Below are 15,628 nucleotides of genomic sequence, written 5' to 3' on the forward strand. Positions count from 1 at the left end.
CTCACTGATTAATTTATGGACACTGGATATGGATTTTCCGAGGTAAATGTGATGTTAAGTGACATTGTTTACAAGCTAATTTAGTTGATGTCTTGAAACATTGATTGAGCGATCACATGAGACATTATATGGATTTCGGTAAGTTGTAGCCTACTCTATCTCTTAACAGACTTTCAGATGCACATTCATGTTTATTTCGGGCTGCAACTGGTATTAGGCAGAGGAAGATCAGTTCACTTGCGCAGCGCGCAACCGCCTGCAGCTTCTCATGAGCTGAGCTGCCAGAGCGATCTCGCGCCTAAATATAAGTCATGTTTTTAGATTTCGGAATAAATTTGACGTAATTTGAAATCTGAGACTTTGTTTCATATCACTAGTAACAAAGCACAAATATTTAATGGATGGGAGGCGCACTGCAAAAACGAACAACTTAAAATTCTCATCCATTTTGAATGTCTTGGACTGCTGCTCGCGTTGCTAAAATTGGCACCACTTGACTCACGTGATAATTGGTTACATTTAGAAGCGCATAATATCGATATGGCAGCTGTTGCATCAATACGCGCATCGTCAGGAGTTCATGACGATACATCGTTGTATCGATATTTTGAGCACAGCCCTCCAGGGGATTCTGAAGCAAAGCGATGGATTTTTGTAAGAAAATATCCATATTTAAAACTTTAGAAACTAAAATAACTAGTAATAACTTTTGGCCTACGCAAGTAGACTTGCGCCAAAAGAGTAACCCCTGACGCAATGTAGGAAGTAGGAGTATCGTAAGCTTTCAAACAAACGCAAGCTCCTCTTCTCTTATATCAGAATCCTCCAACATTTCTCTTTAAAAATTCTTGTTTTTAAACTAGACTTCTAATTTGTGACTGGTGTTTTGTTTTCCTCCATCCTCTTGCCTCCGCGTCAGGTCAGGGGTTACTCTTTTAAAGTTTAAAGTTTTAAATATGGATATTTTTCTTACACAAACGCATCGCTTCTCTTCAAAAGGCCTTTATTAACCCCCTGGAGCCGTGTGGATTACTTTTGTGATTGATTAATTTTTTTGGACTTCAAAATCTCGACCCCCCATTCACTGCCATTATAAAGATTGGAAGAACCAGGACATTTTTTAATATAACTCCAATTGTGTTTGTCTGGAAGAAGAATGACATATACACCTGGCTTGAGGGTGAGCAGGGTTTTTCCTGGGTGAAAAATGGTCTTCGGTGGTAGCTGACGGACATGGACATACACACACAAAACACAGTAAAAAGTACCCTACCGACATGATCTGCAAGAGTAATACTGACAATAAATTTAAAATAAATCCAAAGAAACAGTTTGTAATTTTTGCTTATCTTATTTTGATACCTTGATGTTTGTTTTTGTTCCTCATTTTGTACACTATTTACAGATAATTGTTTTGGTATATAATCATATCAATATTAAAAAGTAGTATTTAAAAAAATTCAAATAGCCTAATTTTCTGCCATATACAATTTCATAAAATATTCAGCTAATAACAACTTTGTTCTGGTATCACCTCACTCCAGTCTAAACTACAAGATTTTAGGCTATTTATTTTACTACACATTGTCAACAGAAACAAGCTGAAATACCGTTTATAATTAAAACTAATTCTTACTATCCACTCTTGCTAAATTGGGCTAAGCACACTTGTGTTCTCATTTCAGATGTGTTTTAAGTAAATGATTAAACTGATCCGTTAGTTCAGTGTTGGACAGATCAGTTGTTTAAACCATAGACCGTAAAAAAATATGGACGATGCGACTTCATTGGCTTCCGCTGAAGTAACTGAAGCCTCCGGAGGTCCGAATATGGCGCCGACATCTTGCACAGATTTGGGGCAGAGAATCTGCGCGGTAGAGAGCAGGAAGTAGAGATGCAATATAAAAATCCCGCCCACACTCTCACAGATGCAGAACAGTTCATTATGTTGGTGTGAAATAAACAGTTATGGAAATTTAGAAATTAAAGCTAAAGCTCCAATCTCCTCCCGAAAATCCAGAAAAAAGTCTGTTAGTGCCTTTTGATTTTGATTAATATGTGAAATATGAGAGAGCTAAGACTTTTATTTTAAAAGACAGAGAGAGTGCACGCGGGGCAGGGCTCGCTGCTCGTTCTCTCTGTCCCTCCGCCCTATCACAAGCGCAGCAGTCATCTACATCACTCATAAATCACAATAACTGATCAAATAAGGCTTTGGCGGGACATACATTCGTTTTGGCGGCAGGCAAAAAAATTTTAATGTAGGAAGAACCCTGGTAAATCATGGGCTAATTTTCCTTTTTGGGTGAACTATCCCTTTAAGATTATGTCAGTGCAAGTTGCTTTCAGTTAAGACCCCTCAAACATGCATTTTAGTTTGGATAAGCCTAAAACTAGACATAAGTGTTTAATTTCAGTTGTTTTCTGACAGTTGAATCAGAGTTCTTGCGTCACTGTAAGGAACTATTGCCTATTTAGAACTATTTACAGTGTAATAACTTAATAATAAGTGAACTACATCGTCGGCCTCCCGGAATGCTTCAATAATGAGGCATTTCCTTCATTCTCCTCAAGCATAAATGTACTTCCCGTACATCAAACATTGTTTACTCTTAACGTTTGATTTGCATCCTGCTGTTGGTCTCTGCTCTGTGGACGTAGAGTGGAAATTTAATGCAAATGAGTGGAATCTTCAGACTAATTTGTTTGAAGCCTGTCTGTCCTGCATGCTTCTATTGTGCAACTGAAGGGCTTTGATGTCATCAGGTAATTGCTCCCTTAGAACTGCGGAGGTTCGGCTTTAGAGCATCTCCATGGCAGCACAGCTCTCAGCATTGGCAACAAGTTTCCAAATAGCTGTGTATTATTTCTTATGAATAGGGGGGAAAAGGACAGAGCTTACGCCACAAACATTTCTGTGCACCACGAGGGGTTCTGTGCCACAGAGGGGGTCTAAAGAAGTGCAATACTCATTGCATTTTTAATGTTAATCTAATGGCAATGGCCAGGGAACAGCTCTTTGTGATACTCATCTGAATTACATTTTTGCATTGTACCCTGCATGTGGACAATTTAAATAGATTAGCATGTAATTAAAGACAATCTGCTGCCTAACTAAGTCAACAGAATACAGGAACTTGGGATATTCTTTTTCATTAGACTGAGTGGTCGTTCACACGACAACTAAAAAGGAAAAGTTTTTCCTTTGCGTTTTTGAAAAGTATTTTGTACAGAAAATGACTACAAATGCTGTATTATGCTGCCAGGCCAGTCACTTTGTAAAGAAACACTATACCCGCATATCGACTGAACAAGTAATACACATGACATCACCGTTTTCACAAATTCGCATTTTTGTGGTTTATACATAGAAACTTGCACTTTGAAAGAAGTTTTCAAAAATGTGCATTTTGAGACCCTAACCCCCCCCCCCCCCACACACACACACAAAATGCTGTTCTGTGTAAATGAACAAAACGCATACAAATTGTTCCTGTTTTTAGTTGAAAGCTAAAACTGTTGTGTAAACGGCACCTAAGTCAACGTGGCACAGGAAGTTGTGATATTCTGTTTCATTAGACAGAAAATTACATTTGATTAACTATGTTATTCAAGTAATAAAACACAATATGACTAATATTAAAAGCCTAAAAGCACTTTGTCTGTTTAACATTCATAAGACGTGTATAAATTATTTAAAATATTAAAAAATGTTATCCAAATATATTTTATTATATTTTTATAAATTATTAATGATTTTTAAGTGCTTTTATTAGTGTTTATAAGTATGCAATATGTATGTGTGTGTGTGTGTGTGTGTGTGTGTGTGCATGTGTGTGTGTGTGTGTGTGTGTGTATATATATGTAAACACTGATCAGGCATAAAACTATGACAACATTCCTAATATTGTGTTGGTCCCCCTTTTGCTGCCAAAACAGCCCTGACCCCTAGAGGCATGGACTCCACTAGACCCCTGAAGGTGTGCTTTGGTATCTGGCACCAAGATGTTAGCAGCAGATCCTTTAAGTCCTGTAAGTTCGAGGTGAGATCTGGGGAATTTGGAGGCCAAGTCAACACCTCAAACTCGTGCTTCTCAAACCATTGCTGAACCATTTTTGCTTTGTGGCAGGGCGCATTATCCTTCTGAAAGAGGCTACAGCCACCAGGGAATACAGTTTCCATTAAAGGGTGAACATGGTCTGCAAAAAGGCTTAGGTAGGTGGTACATGTCAAAGTAACATCCACATGGATGGCAGGACTCAAGGTTTCCCAGCAGAACATTGCCCAAAGCATCACACCGCCTCCGCCGACTTGCCTTCTTCCCATAGTGTATTCTGATGTAATGTGTTCCCCAGGTAAGTGACACACACACCCAGCCATCCACGAGATGTAAAAGAAAATGTGATTCATCAAACCAGGCCACCTTCTTCCATTGCTCCGTGGTCCAGTTCTGATGCTCACATGCCCGCTGTTTGCGCTTTCGACAGTGGACAGGGCTCAGCATGGGCACCCCGACTGGTCTGTGGCTATGCAGCCCCTTATGCAACAAACTGCAATGCATTGTGTATTCTGACACCTTTCTATCAGAACCAACATTAACTTCTTGAGCAATTTGAGCTACAGTAGCTCGTCTGTTTGATCGGACCACACCAACCTTTGTGCATCAATGAGCCATGGCCACCCATGACCCTTCATGAGAGAGGTAGGAAAGTCTGGCTCATTCTTTTAAGAAACTTTTCAAAGATTCAGCTAAATTATTCACTGACCACTTTTGCAAACTTTTTTCTAAGCTTTCAAGCTTTAGTTCCCATTGTAATTGCACAGAAAAGAGCGATACGCATTGTTAAACTTCTACTTTGGTCTTCCTCAAAAGAGTTCAGCATCTTATTTTCTGTATTTACATTTAGTCATTTAGCAGACGCTTTTATCCAAAGCGACTTACAAATGAGAGCAAAAGAAGCAACTAGAACAGTCAAGGGCAACAGTATGCAAGTGCTGTAACAAGTCTCAGTTAATCTAGCACAGAACACACAGGACAGGTTTTTTTTATATTTTTTTTTTATAAATTAGACAGACAGAAAATGAATAGAATGATAAGTGCTATTCTTGATTGGTCAGGTGCTGCTGGAAGAGATGTGTCTTTAGGTGTTTTTTGAAAATGGCAACATACTCGGCCGCACGAATTGAGATAGGCAGGTCATTCCACCAGCTGGGAACGGTCCAGGAAAAAGGTCCGTGAGAGCGATTTCATGCCTCTCTGGTATGGCACCACAAGGCGTCGTTCACTGGCAGAACGTAAGTTCCTGGTGGGTGTGTAAGTCTGAACGAGCGAGTTTAGGTATATTGGTGTAGAGCCAGTGGTTGTTTTGAAGGCGAGCACCAGTGCCTTGAATTTGATGCGAGCAGCTATTGGCAGCCAGTGCAGACTGATGAAGAGAGGCGTGACATGCGTTCTCTTCGGCTCGTTAAAGACCAACCTCGCCGCTGCATTCTGGATCAGTTGCAAGGGTTTGATAGTGCATGCCGGAAGGCCCGCTAGAAGAGCATTACAGTAGTCCAGTCTGGAGAGAACAAGAGCTTGGACCAGTAGTTGTGTGGCATGCTCTGATAGGAAGGGTCTAATCTTCCTAATGTTGTATAACGCAAATCTGCAGGACCGGGTTGTTGCAGTGATGTGGTCAGTGAATTTTAGCTGATCATCAATCACAACTCCAAGGTTCCTGGCTGTCCTGGACGGAGTTATGGTTGATGAACCTAGCTGAATGGAGAGATTGTGGTGAAGTGCTGGGTTGGCAGAGACCATGTATGATGTCTGTTTATTCAATAATTTACATGATTAATTAGTATGTTGAGTATAAGAATCCCCAATCAAGCTGACGACTACACACACGCCATACTTTGAATGTGGTACTATTTTAATCAAAATGAGTAGCTTTTATTTGTAAATTTAATTTTTTTTTTGTTGTAATTTTATGTGCTTTTGTAATGTATTATTTATTAGTAATTTTATTTATTGACAATCATTTTTGTTTTAGTTTAAAGGCACAATATGTAAGATTTTTTTATTAAAATATCCAAAAACCACTAGAACAGTGTTATATATTTTGTTGACTTGTGTACTTTCAATATCCCAAATGTTGCCAAGAATGTTTAAATCCAGAGAAATAAGCCATTTTAACCAGGATACGGACCATGTCCGTGCGTCGGCTGTCAATGACATCATACCCGCGTTACCCTCGATTTCCAATTTTATTTTTAGAAACCATGGAAACACCAAAGATGCTTGAATATATTATATGATTTATTAGACAGTTGAGCAACTGTTTGCCACTGCAGACCGGGAACCCCACAAGAGCTGCAGTTTTGGAGATGCTCTGACTCAGTCGTCTAGCCATCACAATTTGGCCTTTGTCAAACTCACTCAAATCCTTACGCTTGCCCATTTTTCCTGCTTCTAACACATCAACTTTGAGGACAAAATGTTCACTTGCTGCCTAATATATCCCACCCACTAACAGGTGCCGTGATGAAGTGATAATCAGTGTTATCCATAATGTTATGCCTGATCAGTGTATATACAGTATATACACACTATATTGCCAACAGTTTTGGGACGCCTGCCTTTACATACACATGCACTTTAATGACGTCCCATTTATAATCCGTAGGGTTTAATATGGAGTTGTCCCACCCTTTGCAGCTATAACAGCTTCAGCCCTTCTGGAAAGGCTTTCCACAAGGTTTAGGAGTGTGTTTATGGGAATTTTTGACCATTTTTCTAGAAGCGCATTTGTGAGGTCAGGCACTAATGTTGGACGAGAAGGCCTGGCTCGCAGTCTCAACTCTAATTCATCCCAAAGGTGTTCTATTGGGTTGAGGTCAGGACTCTGTGCAAGCCAGTCAAGTTCCTCCACACCAAACTAGCTCATCCATGTCTTTATGGACCTTGCTTTGTGCACTGGTGCGCAGTCACGAAGTTGAGACAAAGTTGAGAGCATGAAAGTGTCCAGAATGTCTTGGTATGCTGATGCATTAAGAGTTCATTTCACAGGAACTAAGAGGCCAAACCCAACCCCTGAAAAACAACCCCACACCACAATCCTCCCTCCACCAAACTTTACACTTGGCACAATGCAGTCAGGCAAGTACCGTTCTCCTGGCAACAGTCTAACCCAGACTCATCCATCGGATTGCCAGACAGAGAAGCGTGATTCGTCACTCTAGAGAACACGTCTCCACTGCTCTAAAGTCCAGTGGCGGCGTGCTTTACCCCACTGCATCTGACGCTTTGCATTGCACTTGGTGATGTAAGGCTTGGATGCAGCTGCTCGGCTGAGTTTCTGTTGTTCCCAATTGATACCACTAACAGTTGACTGTGGAATATTTAGTACTGAGGAAATTTCACGAATGGACTTGTGGCAATCTATCACGGTACCACGCTTGAATTCACTGAGCTCCTGAGAGCGACCCATTCTTTCAGAAATGTTTGTAGAAGCAGTCTGCATGCATAGGTGCTTGATTTTGTACACCTGTGGCCATGGAAGTGATTGGAACACCGGCATTCAATGATTTGGAGGGGTGTCCCAATACTTTTGGCAATATAGTGTATATATACACACACACAGTACATTTCCATATTTTTGTTAGATGCAATTAATAGCAATTAATCGATTTGACAGCACTAATTTTCCTTTAAAGAAAATATTATACATTTTTATATCTTATCAATTATGTCATAGATTAATACAAAGTTTTTAATAAATATTATTTAAATGTATTTATTTAAAATACATATTTTATCAATTATTTTATACATTTTATAAATAAATGCATTGTTAAAGTTACAGCTTGAAATGTACAGATATGACTAATTTAGTTTTTTCAATTTTGGTAAAATGTTATATAATTACAAAGTATTATGATTAAATGTGACCAAATGTATGTAGACCGGGTCCATGCTGTTATTATCCATCAGCTACGCCTCCTCTCTGCCCCACATTCTCCATCTTTTAATGTTCAGACGCGCTCTCGCAAGCCACAGGCACTTAGGGAAAGTTGGCTGGAATGTGCTACAGGCCAATAGCAGCGAGACCATCAGCTGAATCTTTAAATGGCTGGGTCAGTGTGTGAAAGAAAGCTAATAGAATTACTCATTTAATGGAGCCGGTAGTAGAGCAATAGAAATTGTGCTGCTCAGTCCACATCGCCCAACACCACGAAGAGAAAGAACGCAGTGAAGAAAATCTCTCATGTTTTATTAAAAACAGTCTGTACACATTGTTAAAACTACAACTATATGTCAGCTGTGTCGGTACAAACATTAATTGAAGATAAGATGTTTATGCTCTGAAGTAAACAAGCGCTCTGTGGCCCCAGAGTCAGTCAGAGGGGATCTGAAACGTGACTTCAGTGAGGCTTCTGTGTGGTGACTGTAACTGAAGACGTGACTCATGACCAATCACACAATGACATTATTGTGCCCCTCGGCTAGTCTCTATTGAGATGCAAAGACGTAAAATTGCTATTTTTTGCTATTGCTAATTTTTCTCTTTTTATTGTCATTTCATCTGAAGCATCAATAGAGCGAAAAAGAGTGCAATAAGGAAAATTTACATTTGACTAAAGACAGTTTGCATTCAAATGTAAAACCTCTTTCAGATTCTGTCAAACCACATTACTCAGTCACTGGCTCGTGTGAATTTCTTTCCTGTACTCCTTTTCTGCCGTATCTATAGGACTTGTACATGCCATACAAGAGCTACAAGAATGATGTGTCCATATATAACAAAAAACTAGCATGCATCCTGTTTCTTTTTGAATAAATATTGTCATGAACCAAACTGGGGACTTTTGATCCCTTGAAGCTCTTTGGTTTGACATTTTTAAAAACCAGCACTGAAACAGAAACTCAAGTGACTGTGGTAATGCACTGAACATCCATTAGTGTAAACTCACCTTTAGCTTAGGGTCTTTCACTTACACAGCCTTAAAATCAGTCTGTGGATGTACCTCTATAATAGATGCTTAGCTCACAGAAATACCATAATAATTGATAAAACACATTGAAAGTGCCATTGGGAGAGATCGATGCATTGTATGTAGTAGGACACCTTTTTATATTGTTTTGAATACATTGCGAATAAATCATATGCTACGGTTTAAAAATTTGGGTTCATTAAGATGTTTTTTTTTTAAAACAATTAATATTTAAATTCAGACCCCATTATAGCACAGAAACTGCGATCGTTAAAATCACAAATGACCAAGGCTGTATCTCAATTTTACTAATTTTACAATTTTTTCTTAGTTTTACTTGATCTTAGTGCTGCATTCGACACCATAGATCATAAAGTACTCTTAGATCGTCTACAAAATTACACTGGTATTCAGGGACAGGCATTAAAGTGGTTTAGATCGTATCTATCAGAACGTTACCAATTGGGAAAAATCTTAGATAACGGTAAATTATGGAGTGCCGCAAGGGTCTGTGTTAGGCCCTCTGTTATTCTCAATATATATGCTGCCACTTGGTAATATTAAGAAAACATGGAATTAGTTCCCATTGTTATGCTGATGATACTCAGTTATATATTTCAGCACGACCAGATGAAATCTCTAAATTATCCAAGCTGACAGAGTGTGTTAAAGATATCAAATATTGGATGACCTGTAATTTTCTCCTATTAAATTCAGATAAGACTGAGGTATTACTTATTGGACCAAAAACCTGTATACAGAATCTCTTAGAATATAATTTTGCATTTAGAAGGATGACCTTGTTACTTCATCCGCTACAGTAAAAGACCTGGGTGTTATATTAGACAGCAACTTGTCTTTTGAAAATCATATTTCAAATACTACGAAAACAGCCCTCTTCCACCTCAGAAACATTGCTAAGCTACGGAACATGCTATCTGTCTCTTTTTTCGGAAAAGTTAGTTCATGCATTCATGACCTCTAGACTAGATTACTGTAATGCATTACTAGCTGGCTGTCATGCATCCTCAATAAACAAGCTGCAATTAGTCCAAAATGCAGCTGCTAGAGTTCTTACTAGGTCAAGAAAATATGATCATATAACACCAATTCTAACATCACTGGTTACCTATTAAGTTCCGTATCAATTATAAAGCATTGCTACTGACCTATAAGGCCCTAAACGGTTTAGCTCCTGTGTATTTAACTGATCTTCTATCGCCTTATAACCCATCACAATCTTTAAGATCACTAAACTCTGGGCTTCTGGTGTACCTGGATATCTAAGTCCACTAAAGGGGTAAGAACGTTTTCATTTTTGGCACCTAAACTATGGAATAGTCTTCCTAATAATGTTCGGGGCTCAGACTCACTCCTCCAGTTTAAATGTAGATTAAAGACTCATCTCTTTAGCCAAGCATTCACATAATGCATCTCATAACCTTGTACTCCAGTTATACCAGTGCACATGATTGTCTTTGCTTAATGCTTTGAACAGCAGCTATGCTAATCTCTGTTCTGTTTTATCTCGAGACGCCCATCCCGAGGTAACTAGAGAGTCCGTCAGCTCCAGTCTGGATCCAGCCTCTCATAAAGACTGCAGAGGACCAACACCTGTCAAGAGAGGACTCCAGCTCCTGCGAGGACTTCAGATGATGTAGCTCTGCATCAACACGCACCATTGCTCATCTCTATATACCCTATTCATTAACAACATGTATTCTTATTTCCCTTTTTTCTGTGCCTTAATTATTACATATATATTAATTCATACATTGTTAGCTAATCTGTGTGCTTTGTATATGTTCATTTCTGAAATGCATAACGTGGACAAATCACTTTAAATTGTAATGTAGACGCATGCATTTTTTCTGTGAAGCTGCTTTGAAACTATATGCATTGTGAAAAGCGCAATACAAATAAATGTGAATTGAATTGAATTGAATTGAATTAAATTCAGCAAGGATGTATTAACTTGATCAAAAGTTGAAACAGACAGTGTTGCAAATTATTTCTGTTTAAAATAAATGATGCTTTTTTATCTTTCTACTCACCAAAGAATCCTGAAAAATGTATCATGGTTGCCAAAAACATGAAGCAGTGCAACTGTTTTCAACATTGATAATAATAAGAATAAAAATGTTTCTTGACTGCCAAAGTAGCATATTAGAATGATTTCTGATGGATCATGTGACACTAAAGACTGAAGTGAAACATTGGAGTGCGATGAAACATTTGAAGAACTAATTATTCAACCCGAATCCTTGAGCAGGACGTTTCTCAGTGATGCTACACATTTTGAGGTACATCATGAGATGTTTTAACTGTAATTCCTCACCATCAGCATTAACAAGCGTGTACGTGTGTGTGTTTCAAATTTATTGCGGTGCACATGCGGGAACTGTATCATTAACAACGCATACATTAGCCCAGTGCTAGCTATACAATATGAGACACAATAAACACATTGTAGAGTACAGCGTCTTCTTGACATGATGCTATCCATTATCTGCTGCAGTTTTGAGGTGGTTTGAATCGTTTAATTGAGTCAGAGTCGTCTCATACTTTTGAGAGACAATAACTTTATATACGATGCACTTTCAGATTGAAAACTTTGCAGGATGTTTTCATTCACTTACACACTACATGAAAGGTAATTTTCAAAAATCCATAATAGGGGCACTTTAAATCCAGGGAGATAAGAAATGTTAACCAGGTCCGTGTCGCCTATCAATGACATCAAACCCACGTTACCCTCGATTTCCGGTAACACCAAAGACGCTTTAATATATTATATGTTTTATTAGACAAGGGAACAACTGTTTGGATACATTTAGACAGAAAACTAATATTGTACAGTAATACAGCATTTTCTCCGTCATACAACAATAAAGGTGTCATGAACTGTCTTTTTACATTTTTTTATACTTTTGTCTGAGGTCAAATTATGAAGTTTGCGTGGTTTTTTACATTAAACATCATAATGAATAAGTAATAGTCTATTTTCTGCCCTGGTTTTGAGCCTCCCTCATCGAATGCTCGATTTTTATGGGTGTGCCGCACTGAAGACTTGGAAGTAAACGCCCACTGCTATGATTGGATAAGCTTTGCATATTTAATGAGCTTCGGCTCCCCCGTGAGTACACGTGAGGCATTATTTTAAAAGCGCGTGGGAAAACGACAACCGGAATGATTCATCCCACAGCTAGGGCTAGCAAAATGTCTTTATCAAACAAACACAATGATTTATCTCTCATCCACCCGCAATTTATTGGAATGTTATTTTTATATTACTTGGCCCGCAGTGTGGTAAGTTATGTTTAGTTAGACCTTTAGGCTACACATAATCAATCCACCTTTTTCCGGGGGGGGCGCTACTGTAAAAAAGAACATAGGTACATCTTCCGGTGAGGTGGCGGAAGTAGTAAACCAATGGTATTTTGTGTGCTAGTTAGTGAAGTGTTTTTTGGATCATTGGCAAGGTTTCAAAATTATCATATTTTACAATTTTTTTTTTCAGATGGTGCCACAAAGGTTAAGTGATGGTTACTGTTAAGCAACTTGTGCAACATGAATGACACACACTAAACATTTCAGTTTAGTACATTTATTAGTTAATTAATAATTTCACAATACAATAAACAAAAAAATTTCCGTGCCCTAAATTGTCCTTACTTTACTGACCTTCCACAAAAGCTGCCACATGACTACAACAGCGTCCTGGCCCTAATACATGAACAACCCGCTGTCTGTACTTCACCTGTCACTGATGCTTTAGCACCCATGCCTACAGAATCAGGTGTACTGTTGAGGCGGCGTTTCACCACACGATGACGTCAAGGGTTGGCATATTCTGAGATTGAGCGTTTGCTGGGCCTGGTGTCAATAAAAGCTTGTTTTTTTTTTACTAACAAGGACGTCTTCAGCTCCGAAACTTACAGGACATTCTTATATCACGATGAACTTTTATATATCAAAGGCTGAATGAAAAGTAGATTTCTCAATTCATGACCCCTTTAAAAATGAATTGCATGCCATTTAGCAACACAAGCCATCCAGTATTTTTTTATATGATATTTTAATATCAATCTAACTTACTGCAGTGTGCAACAAGTGTCTCATAGCAGCCGCGGAGCGAATGCACAGAGTAACGTTATAACATCCTTTTCAACACACTAAAAAGTATCTAATTTGATAAAACAGCGCTGCGTTACACCACATGCGCTTGACCGGAAGAAGCAGAAGCAGCGACTGTGTCATAATAAAAGTGTGTCACTCTCATCTCTCATTAGCAATCGCTTCAGCGACCTCGTTCAGCTCCCACAGCACTCGGCCATGCTCTGCTTCATACTACAGTAACGTTAATAATCTCATCCATGAACATGATTTCTGCCCACGTCCCGTCACGATTCTTTTCCACCAGTTGTGAGATGAAGGCGTCATCAAACTACAACTTTGTTTTGAATAGGTGACCTCTAGCGGAGAAAAACTACATAGTGTGCCTTTAAAGCACTTGTGTATAATGCATTATAAAGGTATTTAATGTGCATTATTATAATACATTATATCTTTTCATGAACAATTGTAACCAAAGTTAAAATGCATTATAATATCTGCAGGTTCTGAAATTGGTTGTTTGTCAAGTGTTTTAATGCATTATACTTTCTAAAGATGTGCTCATTGAATAGATAAGTAATGTATTATAACTGGTTACAATTATTCATGAGATCATACAATGCATTATAAGTTGCATTACAAGGCATAATTACTGTATTAAAAATACTTTTATAATGCATTATACATAAGGGCTTTAAGTAAAGTGCCAATTCACTAAAATGTTTTACATTTTAAACAGCTTTAAACAACTTTAACCTGAACTGTAAAATAATTAATGTTCCAATCGAGCTGCTGATTTTTTATTTATTTAGTCGTCCTTTTAATACGTACACTCAACAAGGTCATGTGATACAATCCAGAGATCTTTGCTTTATCACAAATTATCATACAGATGTAGTTTGTTATATGCTTTTAACATGCTATCCAGCAGGGATATATCCATCAGAGCATGCTGTGTAAGAGCAAGGAAGTGATGATTCATAGGTCTTTGGCAATATATCACTTTTTTTTTATTTTTTAAGAAATGACAATCATGCAGTTTAATCTCTTCTTAATGCTCTGAAGCAAAGGTCAGCTGAGTAACTAACAGCCACTAGTTGTCTCTAGACTGAGACTTTCCTCGGAGGATGAGAGTGAGTTCAGAATGTTCTTTTCACTTGTCATTTAGCCTCACAAATAGGTATATCAAGGTTAGAATGACCTTGTGAATGTCCCTCATGGCCATTTCAATTTACTCCAGGGCACAAGGGGGAGGAATACATATTGTGCCTTTCCCCTATAGTTTCCAATCAAGTCAAAGTTAGTGGCTGGTCATTTATAACTTTGACATGGGGGCATGACCACTGTCATCGGCAGTGGTGGTACATTTAAAAAAAAAAAATGTCACAAGTGAAAATCGGTTAAATTAGTTCATGGGCCCTGCGCTAAAGGAGTGAGTCAGCAAAATTTCACTCCAGCAGAGGATATTACCACGAGCGCTTTGTGTTCGTTCACAATATCCATTGTCAAGTTATCAACGCCATCATCTCCTCCGAACATCGTCGTCACATGCCAGTGTGTCAGCATGTTTACAAATGTAAGGGGAAAGGCAAATCATAAACATTACATTGAGTGTTTTCCATTTATGTTTTCTGACATTTATATTTTGCCAATGTTCTGTGTGGGCAGAGCCTTAGGATGTTATTTGAATAACATTTCTGCACCATTGCCTCTCCCATCACTGAGCATGCGGCCTCTTGCAAGATACATTGAAAATGTCACTGGAAGTGGAGGAGGTTTATAATCTATAGGGACTAGCTTTAAGGAATTAAACATCTGGAGAGACATGTTAAGGGTGTTTGAGGTGGCAAAAGCCAGTTCGATTTACGAGAGGAGGTCTATATATCGATAGCTGAAGTCGTATTATTTGCCTTGGACTTAATTGAGGGTATTAGGCTCTTTAAGCCCGTTGAGAACACACAGAAGGGTTGTAATTTTTAATCACTTGGAACTGGTTTACAGGTTCTACTTTCGATTTTTAATGCGGTGTGGCACGACTGCAGTATTAGAGAAACAAAGGCCTAGCTGTGCCTGAGGCAAACCGATCATTGTGTACTCGGATCTCAGATACTGTCACTGACAATTACCACACAATTTGCATTGTTTTATAGCTTTATTATCTATGTGCGCATATTTGAATTTTATGTCCGTATTGGACTTGAGAAGCTTCTTTGTGTGCCAAAAGAATAAAAAGATCCTTTAGTAAGATTGCATCATACTTACTCATTCATATGCATAATATAGATATATTTTTTTCATTTCTTTCTTTAATTGTACATCTGAATGTGCTAATGTGTAGATTTCCCTTGCAAGCTCTCTCCAACCTCATTAAAGACCCCCTTCCCAACTGCAATGAATCAAATACAGTGAATTTTTGTGATCTAGATTTATGTTTTTATTTCAAGGTATTTCCAAGTCAGTCCATGTCATATAAGAAAACTCTGCTGAAAACAAATAGATGTGAGAGAAATGATTTCACATTACATTTTTCTACAC

Source organism: Gobio gobio (assembly GCF_949357685.1).
Source record: "Gobio gobio genome assembly, chromosome: 10".
NCBI classification, from domain to species: Eukaryota; Metazoa; Chordata; class Actinopteri; order Cypriniformes; family Gobionidae; genus Gobio; species Gobio gobio.